General features: G+C 46.1%; 1 protein-coding gene across 1 annotated transcript in view; it reads right to left on the bottom strand.

Moving 5' to 3' along the window:
• The window catches only part of LOC144148449 (uncharacterized), a 224,486-nt gene that overhangs the window by 57,088 nt on the left and 147,398 nt on the right, over positions 1–20,000 (bottom strand). The gene's annotated exons all lie outside the window — the stretch shown is intronic.

The raw sequence follows: 20,000 nt of genomic DNA, 5'->3' as shown, positions 1-20,000 counted from the left end.
TTCGTCTGTGGGTGGTATGATGAGCTTGTCCGATGAACCACGTGACATTCGGCGAGAAGCGCTTTCACGACTTCCGACAAGAACACTCGTTCGAATTCCGCGAAGCTGAGCTGAAGAATAGGACTTGTGTCGTGCGTGTGCTGCGCTTGATGACAACGTTGTTTTGTACTCGGCATCAGTGTTTCTCGTCGCACGCAGCGTTCGCGCACCCAATGCGAATAAATCGTTCAAATGCGATATCTGCTGGCGTCGTTAGTGGCCAAGCGGCGTACGCCGGCTAGAGGTGTGCGCCGTGTCGGTTTTGACCGGCGGCGGCGTGGTGGTCGTTTTTTGTCGGCGGCGGCGGCGTCGGCGGCGCGGCGCCGGGTATTCATCGGCGGCGGCGCACGGCCAATTTTTGTTGGCGGCGGCGGCGCCGGCGGCGCCGAAACCGGAACCGCAAATTAAAAAAAGGCCAGCCATTAAAAAAATCGTTCCGCTACATCCAACGCGATTTGGACAACATTCAGCTGTGGTGTCACAAGCGGCACATGTCATTAAACCTGAAAAAAACCTGTACACATGTGTTTTACGAAGAAAAGAAATGCCTCGAAAAATTTTTACGCTATAGACGGGTACTCGTTGCAAACTGTTGGTGAATTTAAGTATCTAGGTGTTTTCCTTACTCCGGCACTGTGCTGGCATCTCGCTGCGCGCTTCATGTTCGAGCCGGCGTCAGTGACTGCACAAACTTCCTTTCCCACCATGTTGAATTCTTCGAGGCACCTTTGAAACTCATTCATGATGGCAGCGCCTGTATGCCTCTCGGTCATGTGTCTCGTGCTCAGGGTCAACGATACGAGCTGGAAGTTCTCTGAAATAAAAACAGCAACCATGACAACCTAAAACAGCGTGTTCAGAAAAAGATCTAAGAAATCTAAATCAGGATACTTACATGAATTATTCTGTTCTCGCTAAATCACTCCCTGGCTATAACCTCTCACCTCCTCAACAAAACTGAACACATTTCAGGGTTCGCTGCACTCGCCCAGTATTAATGGGATCATTTAATGCTTTCATGACACAATACATGTATTTTTCAAGATACAAAACAAACAAAACCGAAGCATGTGGGGTTTTTTCGCCTTGTTGTCTGAAAGCTCAGGTAAGTATAACGTAAATTAAAACTTTCAAAAAGTATTTTGGAAGCACGCGCCATAAGTTACTACATGGGTTGAGGCATGCGCTTATTGGTACTTACGATTCGAAAGGCTTTGAGTCTTCCTTCTTTGAGGAGTTGGTCAAGCAGCTCTTGCAGTAGTAGTCCGTTCCAACTGTCTTCTGCTTTCCCCCCGTGATGTATGCTAGGCGTCCAAAATGTTTCCAAACAAAACTAGACTTCCCCTTCGAATGCAAAGGAACAATCCGAAAACTTCCAATCGGCATCTTAAACACATCGGGGCCAGGAATTTCTTCTTCGCAACAAGTTGCAGATATGTAGTACACGCGACCGTCAAGCCGTCATTCCGGCGTTTCGAGGCCGTGGCTACCGTAGCAGAGGCCGCTGCTTCTCGTTGCGCCATTTTGCGCGCGAAAGAGTAGTTAGGCAATCCCACGTTGCTCTGGCTAGAGACGACACGCATGCGCAGATGAGCGGAGAGCAGGGTTGCTTTTGTTTTCTGTTGCTTCATTATTCTCCTACGTGACATAGAAAAATGCCCGAGGCATGAAAAAAAATTTGAACAAAACACGAAATCTCAAACAAAGCTGGATTAATTTTTAAAAGTCATTTTTATTCTATATACGTAAATGCCGCGCCGATCACGCCGAAACAATACGTCGGCGGCGGCGGCGGCGGCGCGCCGATCAGTTAAGCCCGTTTTCTTTTGAGTCCGACAGAGCACAACATGGTCCGGCTGGGCCTGTCGTGCTCTGTCGGGGGGGCCCTGTCGGGCCAAGTTGGACGCCGAGGTCGAATTCGCTCGGCGAGCGAATTGTCCGGCTGGAGCCGTCCGGCTGGGCCGTCCGGCTGGAGTTGGCTCCGCCCATCGGCCTTCGGCAACATGGCGGCGGCGAGCTGCGGGGACGGTGTACGTCGCACAACTTGATTGTGATATCAAAAACGACAACGACTTGCAGAAGTTACGACAGACCACCCCGGTCCTGAGTCGGTACTGCGATACGCGTTTATCGTTCGTCTATTTCAAATGTTCGCGCTTTGTGTGGAGCCGAGGCAGAAAAGGCACCAGTACCAGCGTCTGCAGAGTGGTGCGCCGTGTTTTCGTTCTCTATCAAGTGTGTAGAGATACGCTCGTCGCGCTCATCGCTAGCGCGAGACGATTGATAAGTCCAAATTCATCGTGGCCCCGCTCTCGCGTGCCCCGAGCTGTCAAGGTCTGTCTCCGCGCTTGGATCATCGATAACGTTCAAAATATGGTCACTGTGAGTGAAAGCAACGCGCAGTGGCGGTCAGCGCTTGTGTACAGTGCAAGTTTTTCATATCAAGTGTGTACGCCGTGCTGTTATCTGTTTGATGTGTCGAAGTTCGGCTCTCGCGATCAGCCGTGTGTGGTGCGTCGCAGTTCTCCCGGAGTTGAATGTGTGTCTGTGAAGCTGCGGCGCCGCTAGCTCCGATACTGCAAGAAACACATCGCATCCGAGGGGTGCACCTTTTACATAACTTTCCCGTTGTATATCTGCGCAGTTGGTAGCGATGTGTGGCGGTGTTTGTGCGTTTTGAAATGTGAGGGTGTTCCCAGTGCTTTAGTGCCGCTGGTGGACTGCAGCGTTCCCAAGCCAGCGTCGTGAGTGCTCCGCTAGTTCGCCTATTCTGTGGCCGCGTGATGTGGTGGCAAGTGTGCTTTGTGCAGCAACTGCAGTGTGTGTCCAGGCTGTGCTTTTTTTTTCGCGTTCAGCACTGCCTGGTTACGTGATGTGTGCTTCATGCGAGATGCTGTTTCCGTTTGGGACTAGTTTTCGTGGTCATTTCACTTGCAGCTGTTGCTTGTTTACGTATGCCGCATATATGCGCTAGGTAAAGCTTCCATGCACCACTATCCGAAAAAGTACCTTTACTAATGAAGCACATGGTTATTGTAATGTAATCATGCAGTCATGACAACACACCAGGTTCACAAAATGGTTTCTATCATAAACCTTTTCAAATGCCTAATTAGGCTATTGTTATAGTTGTTTGCTTTAAGCCACACCAAAGTTGGCTATGTTGTGGTCTTCCCTGAACTCTTAAAATGCCAGCACTGTCAATCATCAGTGAACATTCTTAAAGCGGAGTTGGGGGTAATTCGTGTTCCGTGGGCGGCACACGTGACTTCTTTTGAGAATCCCTTTTTGCTCCCAACATATCCAGTATCGTTCAGCTTGATTAAGCTCGTCAGATATGAGGGGTCCCAATTTGCTGCTTTGTTGTTTGGTTCTAGCGATGAACTGAAAAACCCGAGCTGTGACCCTGATTAGCTTTAAGATTTTGCCGTAGTGTTCCAGATCGATCACGCCTGACTCAGTAGGTGGCGATGTTGCCGCTGGCAATGATCTTGTTTTCTTCCTTTCCCCTAGTTCGATTTCATCGTATATCGCTTTCGGAACCACTCATTCCCAATATGCATGCGGGACAAATCCACAGTGCTTTGCTCCGCTACAGTGCGTTTTTGGCCAGCTGCATGGCTGGGATGTCGCGAGCTAGATTTTCTCTTCCCGGATGATGTCTACATACGCACTTGTTCGCGAGGCGTTGAATTTTAGTGACTCAGTTGCGTGTGAACTGCTTCCAGCGGCCAACATCTTCATGAATCCAATAGAGTGCTGTTGTTGAATCTGTCCGTAGGTAGATGTTTGATGGCTGTTGCTTGACTGCTTCCAAAATATAGCCATACAATCGACCAGCGAGCAGGCATGCCATCAGTTCCAGTCTCGCCAGTGTAATTTCCTTGCCTGGTGCAACCCTTTGTTTGCTTACCAGAGTTGTCGATCTTGTACCGTTTTCACCCTCCAGGGTGAGGTAGGCAACTGCCTCATATGGCATTGGACGGGTATCAGCAGAAATGTGAAAGCAGTCCGTCCTCCCTCCATTTGTTTGCGACCTGTAGTACCAGGGTACTTGAACCTCAGGGAGATAGGGAGTCCGTCTAGCTACCTTCCAGGCCGCCGTGCTGTTGGTAGGTAGCGTGTTGAAGTCGATGTTTTTACGCCACACTTCGTGGAACAGGACCTTGGCATGGACAATGAAAAAAGAAAGCCCCCCCTCCCCCTCCCTTCCCAGTGGTTCATGTTGAACCTCAGCGCAAATGACAAGACGCAGTACGATAGCAACAGGACACACGAAGCGCTGCTTTGTCATGTCGTTTAGGCTAGGGTTCAACATGCTTACCAACACTTCCAAGTTTTCACGTTGTGCCCTAGTGGGTCACATATCCACGCCGTTGTTTGTAGCATGGGCCAATTCGTGAATGGTTCTATGCCATGAATACAATCCATACATAGAGAGAATGTTAAGTGGTCGGCACACGGGTCCCACGTACGTCGCAAAACCTTCAGCACACCCGACAAATAATCGAGATGCATGGTAGCCCGGGAGTCACGTTGAAATCACTGGAATAGCATTTTACTGCTTCAAACATTTCAGTGGCATTTTTGTACAGCTCCACGGCAGCTTTCTCGCTTCCAGCTCCTGTGAGCACGTCATCCGTGTATGTCTCACAGTTTGAGGGTACTGCTCTTTGTTTAAGTGGTGTTGAAGCATTTCGGGAAGTAGAAATGGGTTAGCCATCACTCTGAAAGGGATGCGGGTCATACAGCAAGTCAAAACTGGTGAAAGTGGTACACCCGGTTTTGGTATTGCTTGAAACCACAGGAAACGCAATGCATCTTTGTCCACCGGTTTTATGCCAACCTTTAAAAATGTTTGTTTGATATCCGACCCTTGCGCCACTTGGTGTCTTCGGGAGTTCAGCAATAGGGTGTATGCACTGGGCTTTTGGCCGTGCAGCAATGCTACCTACACGACGGCCCCGACACCATATCCACAGTTGCATTCTGCCGTGCAGGCAGCATGTTTCCCGATGCAAAACGTGGTTTGCGGCGTGGTGTTGGTAAGAACGTTCGCGTGGGCAGTGTTTTTTTCGATTCGTGGGTTTGCGAATGCCTTGTCACAAGGAGTAGTCAGCATTGTTTTTGTTTCGAAATTTCGGACTGTGCTGTGCACACTTCTGCAACCGCAGATCCGAAAGCAGGCCTCACAACAAAAGCAAGCGTTTCGCTTTTTTTTTCTGTTTTGAAGCGGTAGCTAGAGCAGTGCTTGAAGACGATCTGACTTCAGGCAACGAATTCGCAAAGAAGCTATCGATGATGGGTTTAATCAGTACCAAATCAGGTGTGCCCATTTTATTTCAGGTGGAGACGACGGCCGTCAAAGCTTTCACTTCATACCTTGCACATGCTTGTAACACGATGTGTTAAGGTGAGGCTAACCCGACTGTGCATCCAGCCGCAGCCTTGTCTACTTCCAGTGTTTTTAGGTGAATACGTGTACATGAAATGCAACCTTTTTTCAGGTAATTGTGGGCATCCAACTCGTTTGTCGTCTTCGAGTGCTCTTTAATGACCAAGCGCGTTCTGTGCTTATGCACTAAAGCTTGACGTTAGCTATACAATTTGACTACTTCAAGAACAGCGCAGAGATGAAGACTTATGGATTGGCAAACTAGAGCAATATGGTTTATCGCTTGTCTCTGCGCTGTTTTTGCAGTATTCAAAGCGTGTTCCATAACCTTGTTTTGCTTATAATTTCCACCTCGTCTACATAAAAAAAAAAGCACTTGGAAAGTATCGGTCGAATCTTTGTCGACGTGGCTGCACCTAATTTTATATACATATGTCGCGATTGCTTCCGCCCAGAACCTCTGCGTAATTGCTCACCATCATTGGGAACTTAGGTAGACGTCAGTCATACGTTCAACACACCAGAACACTGTTGCCAGAGCACCTCACCGTCTCTCGCACTCCCCAAGAAGCGCGCAGCATGCCTGGGTGGCTCGGTAAAGCCAGTGCCTCGTCCCGCACACCGCTACCATATCAAATATTGTTGCAGCTTTGGGTGGAAAAATTTTCCTAACTCGAGACACGGTCCTTTGAAGCAACCCAAAAATAAGAAAATCAATGCATGGGGATCACACGGAGATAGTGCAAAGCGGACTACGTTATCAGCGCCTGTCCAACGGTTAGACAGGTGCGGACAGCGGTGCAGACAGCACTGCGCAATGTTTCAAGCATTGGACAAAGTGTGAGGTGAAAGCTTCAAGGCCCGTCGTTTCCACTTGGAACGAAACGGGTGCAACAGATTCAGTACTGATTAGTCCCATTATCGATAACTTCATTGTAAATTCGTCGCATGAAGGCGGACTGTCGTCAAGCGTTGCTCTATCCTTGGCTCCGAAGTAGCAAAAAAAAAAAGAGCGACACGCTTGCTTTTGCCATGCGGCCTGCTTCGGATCTTCGGTTGTAGCAAGCGTGCACAGCACAGTCTGGAATTTCGACGCAAAAACAATGCTGACTACTACTTGTAACAAGGCATTCGCAAATCCACAAATCGCTCGAAAAAAAAAAACGCTGTCCACATGAACGTTCTTGCCAACACCACACTGCGAACCACATTTCACATCAGGAACGCCGCGGCCCATGCGGCAAAATGCAACCGTGCAGATGGCATCGGTGCAGCTAAGCAAATAGCACCACCACACATTCGAAAGCCCATTGCATACACCGGTAGACTGACTAAATCGGAGGTCAGGTTCAGTCCACTTTCAAAGTTGTTGAAATATTTCGGTGAGTTACTGTGCGATGAAATGTCAAAAACCACCTGAAGCTTGGGAGAGTAACGTGCAACAGCCTAGTGCAGCATGTAGTAAACGGCATCAGCTTCACTCGTACTGTCCGTAAGTTTTGCTATCCCTAGCTGGTCGTAGTTTCTGATCACAGCGTCGGTAGTCCTGACACAATTCTGGGGAATTTAGAAAGTGCCTTATCAAGTGGTATAGTGACATTGGCTTCCAAGGAAGCGCCTTCTAATGTCCATCCATTTATGTGATGGTCCCGCCAAACACAGAAAAATACAATAGAGGCGTGGAAATTTCTGAAATTTCAAACACTTTGCGAATGCTGTTTCCTATTCGATTTGCGGTGCACTTTTATCATTCAAAGTGCTGAATGTTTTCGAGTATTGAAAATTTGGGAATAATTGAGCAGTAAAAGTTGGCTTTGCCGCATGACATTCAAATTTTCTAGCTTCACTGTATGGCATGCCCTCTTTCGTTGACTTTTTGCATGACGCTGAAGTTGTGCAAAAAAGCTTAACACGCGGCCATACTATCCCACTTAAAAATAAATGAACAACTGTATACCAACTGGTAGAGGTTTCAGAAGTGTCAAAGGCGGTGGCGGTCAAGACCATCGCTAATGACATCGAGGTTTTCCTGGCTTTAACACACCATTTGCTCACTTCTCATTTTTCTTCCACTCAGTTTTTATGTGTACCAACTTTCAGCCTTTTGTCCACCTGCTTGAGGGTCTAGCTTCATTCAACAGCAGAAGATCAAAAAATAAACTAAAAAAATCACTCCACAAAGTGAGCACCCTCTTCCAAAACGCTTATGCAGAGGCTGGACGGGCTGCAGAATGCAGAACGCCCTTACTCTATGAAAGAGAACATGTGTCATTTCTTGTGCTACTGCACGCAGCATGCAACCCAACACGAAACAGCGAAAAGAACTCTTGTGCGATTGCTACGAAAAAACTTTTCAGAACTGAATCACTTTTGTGAACTGTAGCAGTCATACTGACACTGCGCTACGGATAAAGGCTCTAGATTGGTCGACGTTCTATAACTTTGAGATCCTGAGATCTGTTATCCTACTACTGCCATTTTTTCAAATGTTCCTGATTTATTTCATTCTCCCTCTTATTCATTGTTTCTACATACTCTTTCCAGATTTTTTTTTCATTTACTGTGTTCACCCTATCTGACGCAGCAAGCAACGCCATTTGTGGAGCTAATGTCTTCAGTATTCATTTCCCAAATCATTTATCTAACCGCACTATCATCATCTGGAAGGCTTCCGCGCAATTACAGCTTTCAGCCCCATTTCATGCAGCAATGGCCTCGGTCTGCCTTGCGTGGTTCTTCCACTACACCATCCCTGTTGCACTAAGCTCATGTGCTTGCGCTTTGTGCATAAAGTAACTGACAGGTGTCCTGAGCTCAAGAATGCCTAGATTGGGCTGTGTGTCGACCTGCCATTCCAGGTGCAGAGTCACAAATGAACGGGTGTAGCACTTTTGTCTTCTGTCTGGCCCCAAGCGTAGGGAGAAGTGGAAAAGGGCACTAGAACGGTCGGAAGCTGACTGTTTTAGCTGTGATTGTAAGAGCGTTTGATTTCATGAGGAGTACTTTGATGGTTTTGGCATTATAGTAACTTGCAGCTTTATTGGCAGCGGGCATGTGTTTTTGCAAAAAGATAAAGCAAGGCGCTGCAAATGAACTGTGTTTTCTACCTCTCAACTGGTTACATTGATTTGATTGATTATGGGGTTTAATGCACCAAAGCTACACTTGGACTATGAGGCACGCCGTATTAAAGTACTCTGGATTTATTTTGACCTCCTAAATATCTTTAAACTATGCCAAAATCTCGACATGAGCATTTTTGCTTTTTGCCTTTATGGTCGGGTCCCAGTCAGGCTGCACGTGCAATCAAAGCTCCTTTGGAGTTTCTTCGGAGCACAGAACTGGACAAAGTTTTGTCATTGAAAATTTTGGCCGCATCAAAAGACATCTTTTTGTCTTCACGTTTTATTTTGTTTGTTTGTTTGTTTTTCTTCTCTCATTTAGCGTAGCAAGCCAGCCGACGGCTCGGCTAACATCGCTGGTCTCCATTAAAGTTATTTTCTCTCTCTCTCTCTCTCTCTCTAAGCCATTGTATTGGTGTTGAGTGCATAGAATTTTTACTGACTGCAAGAACATAGTGTATGTGATGATGCTCAAGTATCAATTTATATTTAAGGAACCCAGGAGAAGAAAAATATGAATGGTGCAAAATGAAAGGGTTCAACATGCATGGGACTACTTGATCATTACGAGTTGTGTGCCTATCGATGAAATGTCAATAAACCGTGCTGCAGTTTAGCGTCATCTAGTGCTGATTTTTTTTTTTTTTTTCAAGTCTGCATAAACTTAACTTATTGTTGTATATAGTGTTGTTCACTTAACCTTGTGTGTTTTAATTCTGGAATACTTAGTACATTTGGTCGCATTAAACAAAGGAACTCATTTTGTTGTCCCTTTACTTGCCTAACTTTGGCTGAAAGAGGCTTCATTTCAAAACAGAAGACCGCGTTATAAGTGGAAATTACGGAAATGAACTAGACCTTGGTAACTCATTGAGGCATCACTGCTCTTAACAAAACGTAGCCAGTTTTGTTTATAACTACGGCTTAATTATTCATGTATCTATAAATCTCTGGGGCCTATCTGTTTTTGTACAGCGGTCTTGTTTTGGAATAAAATTATATCGGCGAGTTTTATTTTGTGTGGCGTATACACGTCGTGTTCTGCCGTGAGTCTTCTGCAATTAGTGTGAAGCCAATTTTTCTTCAGCACCTCCAGCTGCCCTTGTCACTAATTTTTTAAATTTTTATTGAAGTGCGTACTGCGAACCAGAGGCCCAAGAAGGAAGGGCATAAAGGTGTGAACAAGATCATAGATACCAGCAGTTCAGGATACAACATGTGGCAGCAAATAGAAAGAACAAAAGGTTAAACTAAACTAAACATTTGCTTCTGTGTATTCAAATTAATTAAGACATATGTTCAGGCGTATTTTTCCAGTCGATAATACATGTGGGAAAAAAAAATTTCAACCGGTGTGTAGAACGGGTGAAAGAATGAAAATGGTAATGATGAATATTATTTTGAAGTATGTCGTGGTCTTGTATCTAGGCCAAGTTTGTAGCATAACAACAGCAAAAAATTTAAGGCATTAAGATTTCTTTTTTCCCTAGTGTTTCAATCGCACCAGTTTGCATGAGCTCATTAACAGAATCCGTGTGCCCATAGTTAGAATTCTGAACAGTGAACAAATGTAAGATGCAAAAACTTTCTCCTTGACTAACATTCGAATCCCATAAGCTTATATGACCTCACAAAGAGAATTTCTGCAATTATATTTAGAATAAATAAAGTCAACAGCCTTTCTTAGAGCCTTTTCAACCAATTCGATATTATTTCCTCTATAGGGGTCTGAGACGGTGCAGGCATACTGAAGTTTCTATCAAATTAAAGTAGGGTACAAAAGTAATCTAACTTTTGCTGGAGTATCGGTGAGTTTATGCTTTATAAAACCGACTTCATGACAAGATGAGGAAACATTGGTTTTTATATGTGACTTCAGCTCAAGTTGCTAGTTTATACAATAGCTAGACGAGTACATTTCTGAGCTTCGGGCAAGTTTTCCTGAAAAAGGGTAAAAAAGTGTGAGTGGACTCTTTTTGTTGATGATATGAAGGGAGACTGCAGTCATCCGGTTTTAACCCCGTAGCCCACACGACTCCAGGAGGGGATATTATAAGAAATTGTGAAATTGCCAGCATATAGCGAGATCTGCCTAGGCTCATTTACGATGGAAATAATTCATTACAGAAAATTTAAAGGAAAGACCAAGGGCACTACCATGGGGACCATTAGAAGTAGGAGGAGAGTGTCAGCTATTCACTCCAATCCGATGAACAAGCAGTAACCCTGGCTGCAAGAAAGGAGCGGGGAGGGTGGGAGGCAGTATGTGAATTGATTTTTTGAAATTATTTGGCCAGACGGCTGGTACCCCCAGTAAGTGCAGGTGGTGGGACTGGCCTGCTCCTGTGAGGGATAAAAAAAAAACTTCCATTCTGCTGTATGAATCGCTCACACTAAACTTTTTTACACCCTTTTAGCCAAAAAGGGCGTAGAATAGGTGGAAAAAGGGTGTTGGGAGACCTTTACACCCTTTTTCTTGAGTCTCAACACCCTGTTTCTAGCTCTACGCCCTTTTTGTTTGAAAATAAGGGTGTTGATCAACTTCAACACCCTTGGTTTTTCTTAGGGTGTTGAAGGGTGTGGAAAAGGTGTTCAGCTGTTCATTGAATAAGGCCATGTTCGGATGCATAATAGCACTATAAAGAAGAAGACATCCCCTCATATACTCCTCTACTCGCAAAAAATTTCCAAACGCAACAAAAAAAATAATTGCTCTTATGCAATGATCACTCGTTTCCTTATTGGGTGCACCTCATGCCCCAAGTTTAGCTTTGGCACGCGAAACACCAATTTGAACCTTCAAAATTAAGAAGACTGTAGTCGTGTGGCGAAAAGGATGTTTACGAACTGCAACGCGCTTGGCTTTCTGTAGGTTGTTGAAACGGTGTGAAATAGGTGTTCAGTTGCAAAAAAAGAACAGCGGAGCTGGGGGTCGACCTAGTTTCTTGCGGTGTTGCTAGGTTTTGTTATGTTTTCTAAGGTTTACAATGTTCTTGCTAAGCCAGGATGACCGCTCAGGGATGAGGCCAAATTTAACCAGATTTTACAAGGCTGTTCCAGTGTGCCCGCCTCCCCCCCTCCCCATTTCCAGGAGATCCAAGAGGGAAACAAGGTAGGTCGGCCCCCAGCGTTGCTGTTTCTCCAGCCTTGCACCACTATTGCAAGCTGCCCGAATTTTTTTACCTTTTAGAATCCAAAAAAGACTAGTACCTTTGAAATGGTACAGTAAGAGGTGCGGATACGCATACGCCCCTTGTGCTCACACTCTAACAAGCTCGAAAGCCGACTTCACTCTCATAATACCCTATCTGCGGTGGTGCACCCTTTACAGCGCCCCAGTTTTTTCTTTGTATGTTTTTGCTAATGTTGCCGAAACTACCTCCTGAAGCTTAAAGAGCTTCACTGGTAATAAATTATGCCAATTCATATTGCTGTAAACATCGTGAGGCACAACCCCCCCCCGCCCGCTTGTAGAGAATGTTCAGTCCACCCGTGTAAACATGTACAAAATGCCTCCAAAATTGGAGGTCTCTACACATTTTTTCTTCGTTGGCGGTCTTTTCTCACACCCTTTTTTTCTTTACGCCCTGTTTCTTAGTTTTGAACACCCTAATTTGTAGCTTTACACCCTTCTGGGAAAAATGGTGTTGAAATAATGAACACCCTTTTTGAAGGGTGTTGAGGTGGCAGGGAAGATTTGTATGATATTTAATAAAATTCTTTAAGTTACGGATCAGAAAAACTACCGCGTAATTAAAAAGTTTTTGCAAATCCACGTGTTTTTTTTATATTCTCGTAGTAAAATCCATACTTGCAAAATTAGCGCTAAAATATCAGTTTTTTGCGACAAGCCCACCGACTCCATCTGGGGGCTTTCCTCTGCTGGGTATAAAAGCAAGAACAACACATGTATTGCTAAGTAAGTATGCACTCCCTGTACCGCTTGCATCCCGTGTTCCAACTGTAACTTGTACGTATTGGCTGTTTGAGTTGAATGCTGCGCGCTCCGCCGTTTGACATTGCCTCTGCGCATGCCATCACCTCAAAAAAAGGGTGTGAGACTCCACACCCCTTTTTTAGGGTGTTGAGCATCCTCAACACCCTTTTTTAAAGGTGTTGAGCTCATCACCCTTTTTTCATCCATACACCCTTTTTTTGCCAAAACACCTTTTAAGGGTGTTAGCCATGGGACAAGATTTTTACACCTTTTTCGGCCCAAAAGGGTGTAAAAAAGTTTAGTGTGCTCATGCGTTCTGGTATATGGCCACCATATGCAGACGTGTACGGACGCCTGCTTTTACAAACCCCGGACCAGGTTCTAAGCCTGTGCTAATTTGCAAACAAAATCTGTAGTGTCGGAATCAGCATAATTAACTGTAAACAAATGTACTTGAAACATGCAGCAAAGTAAATGTGCCTAGCTGTGTTTTCTGTGGAAGTTATTACAGAAACTGTTGACCTGGATGGGAGCCTTCGTACAGTCGTCCAGAAAAGGTAATCTCGTTGTAAAACACAAAGGTCAAAGCCGGCATCGCCATTAAAAAAAAAACGAAAACACTGCGGCGACGGTCTTTGGAACTATTCCGGTTTTTGCCAGTTCCTAAATACTATCGCTGACTGTCGTAGTTCCACAGGCGCGTAATCGCAAAATGAGTACGTAAATATGTGTTTAAGAGATGCGGACATGATGTTAAGGTAACTATGCTGCCGATATTCCCATACCAAAATTTTGTACCCTGCGTCGCAGAATTTAAAATACCAGTGCTCATTGCAATTGACGAAAGAAGCGCTAACATTTGCCGCGACGACGCAAATAGACAGCCCGTGCGCACCGTATCAGAATGCGATGCGCTGAACGGTCGAGAGCTTGTTTCTGCGTAATCATAGAGCGCTGCTACGTACGTGGACGCATGTTACATTGCTGGGAGAGCGATTATGCTTCAAAGAACAGTCTTGCCGCATGAGATTCGGAAAAACGGGAAGATTTTGCGCCGTCGCCGCTTCATAATCCAAGCCAGAGTGACCCTGCCCGAGCCAAGCTGCAGCATCGCCGGGCATGCACTGGTTTATGGGAAGCTCTCCAATGCGCTTGGGTCTACATAGACGTTACGGCTGCAGGCTGATTAAGTCTAGTGCGATCAACATTCGCGCCATGCTGAGGGAAATAAACTCAAATTTTCTCAAATGACCACAATAGCTGTTTGAGCGTAAACAAAAAGTACTATAAGGTCGGACGAACCAATCACAATATTCGATTCAAGTGACGTGTTTGGCCCGACACTGATGGCGGCGTCCGGCTCCCAAATGCAAAAGAAAACGGCCGCCCGACGCTGACTCGCGTGTCGGACCGACAAGTCGGATCCGACATGTCGGATCCGACTTCTCGGACTCAAAAGAAACCAGGCTTTAGTGTCGGCGGCGGCGGCGCGGCCAGAACAGTCGGCGGCGGCGCGCCGACGTCTCGGCGCACACCTCTAACGCCGGCCTTCCCTGACCGCGCGCTAGTCGCAACTGAGCCGGTGCAGCGGCTCTGTGCAGGCGGGCGGAGAACCGGGTGGCCGAATCAAACGAGACGTCAGTCTCAAAAGAGCAAGAACATCACCTGCCCCCCTCCCCCCCTCCTAACGAGCTCCGCCTCTTCACGCTGTTCCCGTGGCAATTACAACGCCTCCAAGGCCAACATGGCGGCAGGGTTGTTATAGCAATTACACCTCACTAATGTTTCCCCGGGCCCACCAGGGAAAGTGTGGAGCAAGTATCGGAATTAGCACGGACGCTGTGTTGGAGGCTAAGAGGCCGCATCCTGGCCAAACTGCATTAATTATTCCATTCCATTTCACCCCAAACTTTATGACTGTGCAGCGGCATGCAAAAGACCTTCCCACCTCTGTCCAAAGTATGACGAAAGCTTACTCCGTACAACTCCAACTTTCTAGAGTCCCATCTTCGCCCCCCAAAAACTTCTTTCATCCCTTTATCGAGTTAATACTTTTATATTTTTAGTTCCGTTTCTCGGTAGCCGGTATCCGCTATGACGGGAATGTACTACGACAATTTGAAGTACCTGAGTTCAGTACTTTGGCTGCCCAAATTACACTGCTGCCGCGGATTACACTGCTGCGGCCTGCAATTCAGTTGATTTTTGAGTTCCTAATATTCACTGGCGTGGCGTGCAATTCGGCCACCATGTGTGTGCGCCGCCATACCACTGCCTGCTGGTCCCCGTTGCTAAGGCGGCGACGAACATTTTTACTTCCTCGACGACATTGTATGCAGGGATCTTGAGCGTCCCAGGCGGTCGCGACTCCTCCATGCCTACCGGAATTCCACCATGAGCGTTTAGCGGGAAAGCGAAAGGAGGCAGTTACTTTACAAATGTCGACAACGACTCTCGTCTCTGTCGACATTCGCAACGAAAGTGCGCTGGAGTTTTGGCGACATGCAGCGCCCCTAGCGGCCGACGCCTCTGGGTAGTACAAAAGCAGACGACCCTCGCCGCCCTCCATGTGTTTTGAATTACAAGCCAGAGTGAAAGTTGGTTGTGGCGCTTTGTGGCGTGTTTAAATGACTGCATACTGTATGAAATAGCCCTTAAAGTAGTTGCACAGGCTAAACAAAATAATATCCGCTAAAAGAAGCCGATTTGTCGGCTTTCTTTTGAGCGAGCTGTCGTGGTGGTCGCGGCGTGGGACAGTATCGCCAGTTCGGGTGGTTTAACTGTTTGACGACAGTTACAGTTTTTTCTTCTTGCGTGCGGTCGACAAAAGAAAGTTCACGTGTAGCATAAACAGGGAACGCTGCTCATCTTATATCCTGAGGTAACTGCAAAAGGTTGCTTCATCGGGAGCATGCAAGCGAACGCAAGAATTGCGCAGCCGACTCAGCTGACACTGCTGGCCTGGCACCGCCTTTGAAACGAGTGGAAATTTTGTTTCGTATTTTCGCGAACTAAATGATTCTTGCGTAACGTTTTACGCCGCACGGTTTACGAACGGCAGGGTACATGTATACTAACGAGTAGGTGGGGCAATAGCGCCGAATAAACAAATTAAGCGCTATTAAAGGACGCAAAACACGCACGTACCAAATCACACGCCAGCTGCCTGCAGAGATGTGTACTTCTATAACATCACATAGCACAGCATAACATAACACAGCCGCATACACGGCGCGGGGCCCCGAATATTTACATACGATCATCACTGACTGTGTTGGTTTTCTAGTGCAGGGGTCGTCGAATCTGAACGCTGACACGCCAGTTTTGACTTCAAATGGAGTTCGACAGCGAGACAAGAACAGAGAATTGGCGACCTCCAGTTGAATCCCCCCCCCCCCCCCCATCTTCACACTTCGCAAGATTATTGTCAAATATTATTAGAAATTTGCTGAATTTTTTCTCTTTGCATTCAAAGCCCCCCTCCTCCTCCCCCCCGATTTGCCGTCCAGCCCTCCGCCGTGTCAGCTGCATGGAACTCGGCCGTGGCTGACCCTCATTCTAGGCTATTAAGTGCGAACTGGGAATGTATGCTGCAAGAGCGTAATTAAGTAAAGTGAGAGCAAACAAGGAAAGCGAGCGGCTTCTTAGTTCGCCCGACCACGTTGTTTTACGACCACTAATTTCGAAACCGCAAAAGAGATTTCACGCTTGTGAAGGTCGCGGCATTTTGCCACTGAGACACGCAACAAAACGGCAAGCTAACGCTGCACCATGTATTCGTAACGGCGATGCAAACGAGCACTGTTTAATGGAAGTGCACGCATAGTGTGCAGGTACGCAAAAGAGCGGCGCACCGCAGCAGGCGAGCCGGCGGTCCGCCGGACTCGCTCATCGCCGATTGCGTCACTCTTCTTTTTTGATCGGCTATTTTTGAGAAGTCTTTGTCCCCTAGAGTATTAGTTTAAACTAGAAATTTTACTTCAAATTTCACTTTGTACGACCATCGATCGGTGAACCTGCGAGTAGCAAACGCCGTCACGGTCCCGGCACTTTCGTCGGCGCTGTAAACGTGTTTAGCGCTGTAAAGCTTTTTCCCCTATAGTGCCAAGTTGATCGCTGAAATAGATCGGACGCGTCGGGGATGAGCTGGTGACCACTTCGCAAAATAATCGGGAGCGTCGAGCTCATTTTGCTTCTGTCAACATGGGATCCTATGGGACCCGCGCAGCTTTGTACTACCCGGAAGTACTGCCCGGAAGCCGCTTGCGCAGCGCCCCCTGGGCAACGCAGGAGGCCTATGGGCCTCGTGCGCTTGTATGGTGGCGCCACTGATGTGCTGTGTTCAGCGCCATCTTGCGGGCAACGGAGGCATAATTTCTGAAGTCCGTGAGCAAACGACGTCCGGAGGATAGTATTCCGCGCAGTACGATTATTAGAAGAGAAAGAAGAAATGACCGCTATTCTGTTGCAATGCGATACGAACAGCCAAACGGTACTTTATTAAATAGAATATGGTTCGCAAAGGCGACAGGAAAGCGATGCATCACACATAAAACAGTTTTAAACAAGCGCGGTTCTGTCTCCGCGCAGCGCGCGGTCACGCTGTCATTTCGCAACGGCTTCCACACCAGTAGCGCCGCCCAAATAAAAGATAAAAATAAAAAGACGGAAGCCCGCGATGTTACCAAGAGCATGGAGGAAGAAAAAGTTACCAAGAGAACGAGAGGAGTGCAGGATTGTGCGTCTGTGTGTGCATCGCCTCCAGGAAGCGATAATGTATGTGTGAGGGAGGGTGTGATCGCTGGCTCCACCAGTGGAAAATTTTTTGTGGGGCCGCCGGCCCCCGAAGAGCATGAAATAACGGCATAACGGCCAACGACGCCAGCAACGCCTTCGTCGGTCGCTTTTGGTGGATTTGATTTATTGAGCCTTAGATCAGAACGGCTGGGTTAGAACTGCTGGCATAACCAAGCAGTTGGCGGACAGCTTATTGTGAGGAGAAGACCGACTACGCGATTTCATGGTGCTTGCAGAAGCGAATTTCTCCCGTGTGTACACTTCACTGTGCCTTGTACATGTCAGGAAGTGATTTGATGTGTTGTGTGTGCGAAATCGCGGCGAAAGGTTTGTGTGTATATTGCGACACCAAGGATAAGCGGCTTCAAGAGCCCGAAGATTCAAGTTTGTGGAGGCAGGTATTTGAAAATGCCAAGTGCTTGAGTAAACTCTACCTCAAACTGCTGAAACTACGATGAGTTCGTTGGATGGGCTCATAAAAATATCGCAATGCTTTTTGAAGTGCTTTAATTCATAGGTTTATAAATGCGTACTTAATATGCGAATAATTTTGGACGTAGATGCGCGAGACGAGGCTTTCATGAAAGCCTCTGAACGTTTATTTACCTTGTTTATCGCTCGACATAGACACGGGCACAGATATGGTAGATCGCACAACAGGAGCTTTAATTGTGCACGAATGATTCCTCTCGCATTCGGAGTGCCCTTGATAAAATAAGACCATTTTTAATAATGGAGACTGTTTCAAAGCTGACAGAGTTGTACGTACGTGATGTTTGTGTGACTACGCTGCAAGTTATCTTTGTCAGCAAAAATATTCTGCGCAGCAAGCCCCACTTGAACACGTTTTTCAAACGCAAACTACAAGTTGTACATGTTTGAGATATTTGAGAGTCCTTTCAATAAAAGTGTAGATGCGAGTCTCCGAATTGTGGCTGGTGTGTGTCCATCTGTTTACGGTTGTGTCGCAGTGTAGCGTGAATATTTACGTTTCTGTTTTCATTTTGAAGCTTCATATTTTGCTGGTATGACTACGTACAATTCAAGCATGCATATCCGTGGGTTGTTCCATGTATTTTCTGATGCGTGCACAGATGCGTGCACACCAAAGGCTATTTGAGGCGCTACAAAAATATGCACTGGATACACGGCATTTTTTTTTTGCATTGGTCTTACGCCAAGTAGCGAGCACATACACAAATGCATTTATGGATCGGTTATTTTTATTTCTTTTCGGGCACTATGTGCTTCGTGAACGTCGGCGTCGCAGGCAGCTGATCCGTGTACTGTCGTCTGCTTTTATTGGAGAAGGGGCGCTTTCTAAATTATTTCAGCTTGTATTCCCGCACAACTCGTCAGCGTAATATTTCTATTATTATAATTAAAAAAACGTGGTAATTGTTGTATACTTATCTTACGGTTGTTGTTTAAATTAAGCCGCGTAGCGAACTGCTGTATATGTTAATTTTGTTCTTCAGAAAAAATTCCGCCGCCGCTCCCAGGTGGCGCCACATGTTTATTTGAAACTGCAGTGCACGAGGCCCATACGCGGCCAATTTTTTTTGTTCTGCGAGAGGTGGACGCAGGCGTGCGGAGTCGCAGCGGGTGCTGTCATGGAGGTATTTAGTGTTCCCAAGAGAACTAATCGCCAGATAAACTTTTATGATTACCATCTATAGGCACAAATGTTCATGAGATGCAGGATCGAATATATTTCGTCGTTTTTTAATCACGGTGTGCTTTGTTAAGCTACATATTGGACAACTTTTTGTTTCCTTTGCCTGTTTGTTTTCTTTTATTATGCCAATTGCCCACATATACTCTATTATACAATTTAAACGCATTAACTTTTCGAACTGTGCCTTTTTCCGCAGTTACGAGGCGTTACGCTGTAAGTGATTTTCTACAATAATTTTTCCTGTTTTTCTACGTGTTTAAGGTGTTCGTAATTTTCCCCCGCTTTTAACAGTCCTATTTAATGTGTCACCTTTGACCTCTCTTCCCTGTATTTGATCCGTGTAAATGGAAGTGATATATTATAGCAATTAGGTGGTTACCATGGCTGGTTACGCATTTATGTGCCAGTGCACCCTTATCGCGGCTATAGGGGCTCCACGAAGAAATCTTGCGCATTAAAATCTCTAGCTTTCCTTCCCCCATTATGTTGTTGCCTAACTATAACACGGGCATAAACCGGAATTACTATTCATATTGCGGCCACAAACATCAGAGAATAAGAAATCGGAGCTATTCCGCCCTATGGATTCGGACGACTATCGAAACTGGATAAAATACACATTCCGCACATGTTTAGACAATGTAGAAATATTTATTTCCCTCATCGTTTTCTAATGGCGGTGACTATGGCATTGTGATTACTTAGCGGAACTTGGAAGTGCTAAGTTTTGTCCTAACTGAGAAACAGGGGGCTATCCCCTTGCCTACTGTAGAAGCCCGTCTATTTAAAGCCGACGGAAGTTCCACAATCTTGGCAACTTCACTGCAAACTTCCTAACTACGAAAAGTGAATACAATTTGTGCTATTGCTGCAGTTTTCTTAGCGGCCCATTTTCATAAAATTTTCATAACTTTTCATAAAATTCGACTTATACGCTCTGTGTCCGCTGAGAATAACCTGCAAAGTTGCCTTTAATGCACAGCGTTTGTGCACACGCGGAACAAAAATGCACTTACCGAAGGCAACTGAAGG

The sequence above is a fragment of the Haemaphysalis longicornis genome, unplaced genomic scaffold (genome assembly GCF_048455015.1).
Source record: "Haemaphysalis longicornis isolate Haplotype H1 unplaced genomic scaffold, Haemaphysalis longicornis Haplotype H1 scaffold_8, whole genome shotgun sequence".
Taxonomy (NCBI): Eukaryota; Metazoa; Arthropoda; class Arachnida; order Ixodida; family Ixodidae; genus Haemaphysalis; species Haemaphysalis longicornis.
The sequence above is the reverse complement of the archived record's forward strand: the minus strand, read 5'-3'. Positions and strand labels throughout refer to the sequence as shown.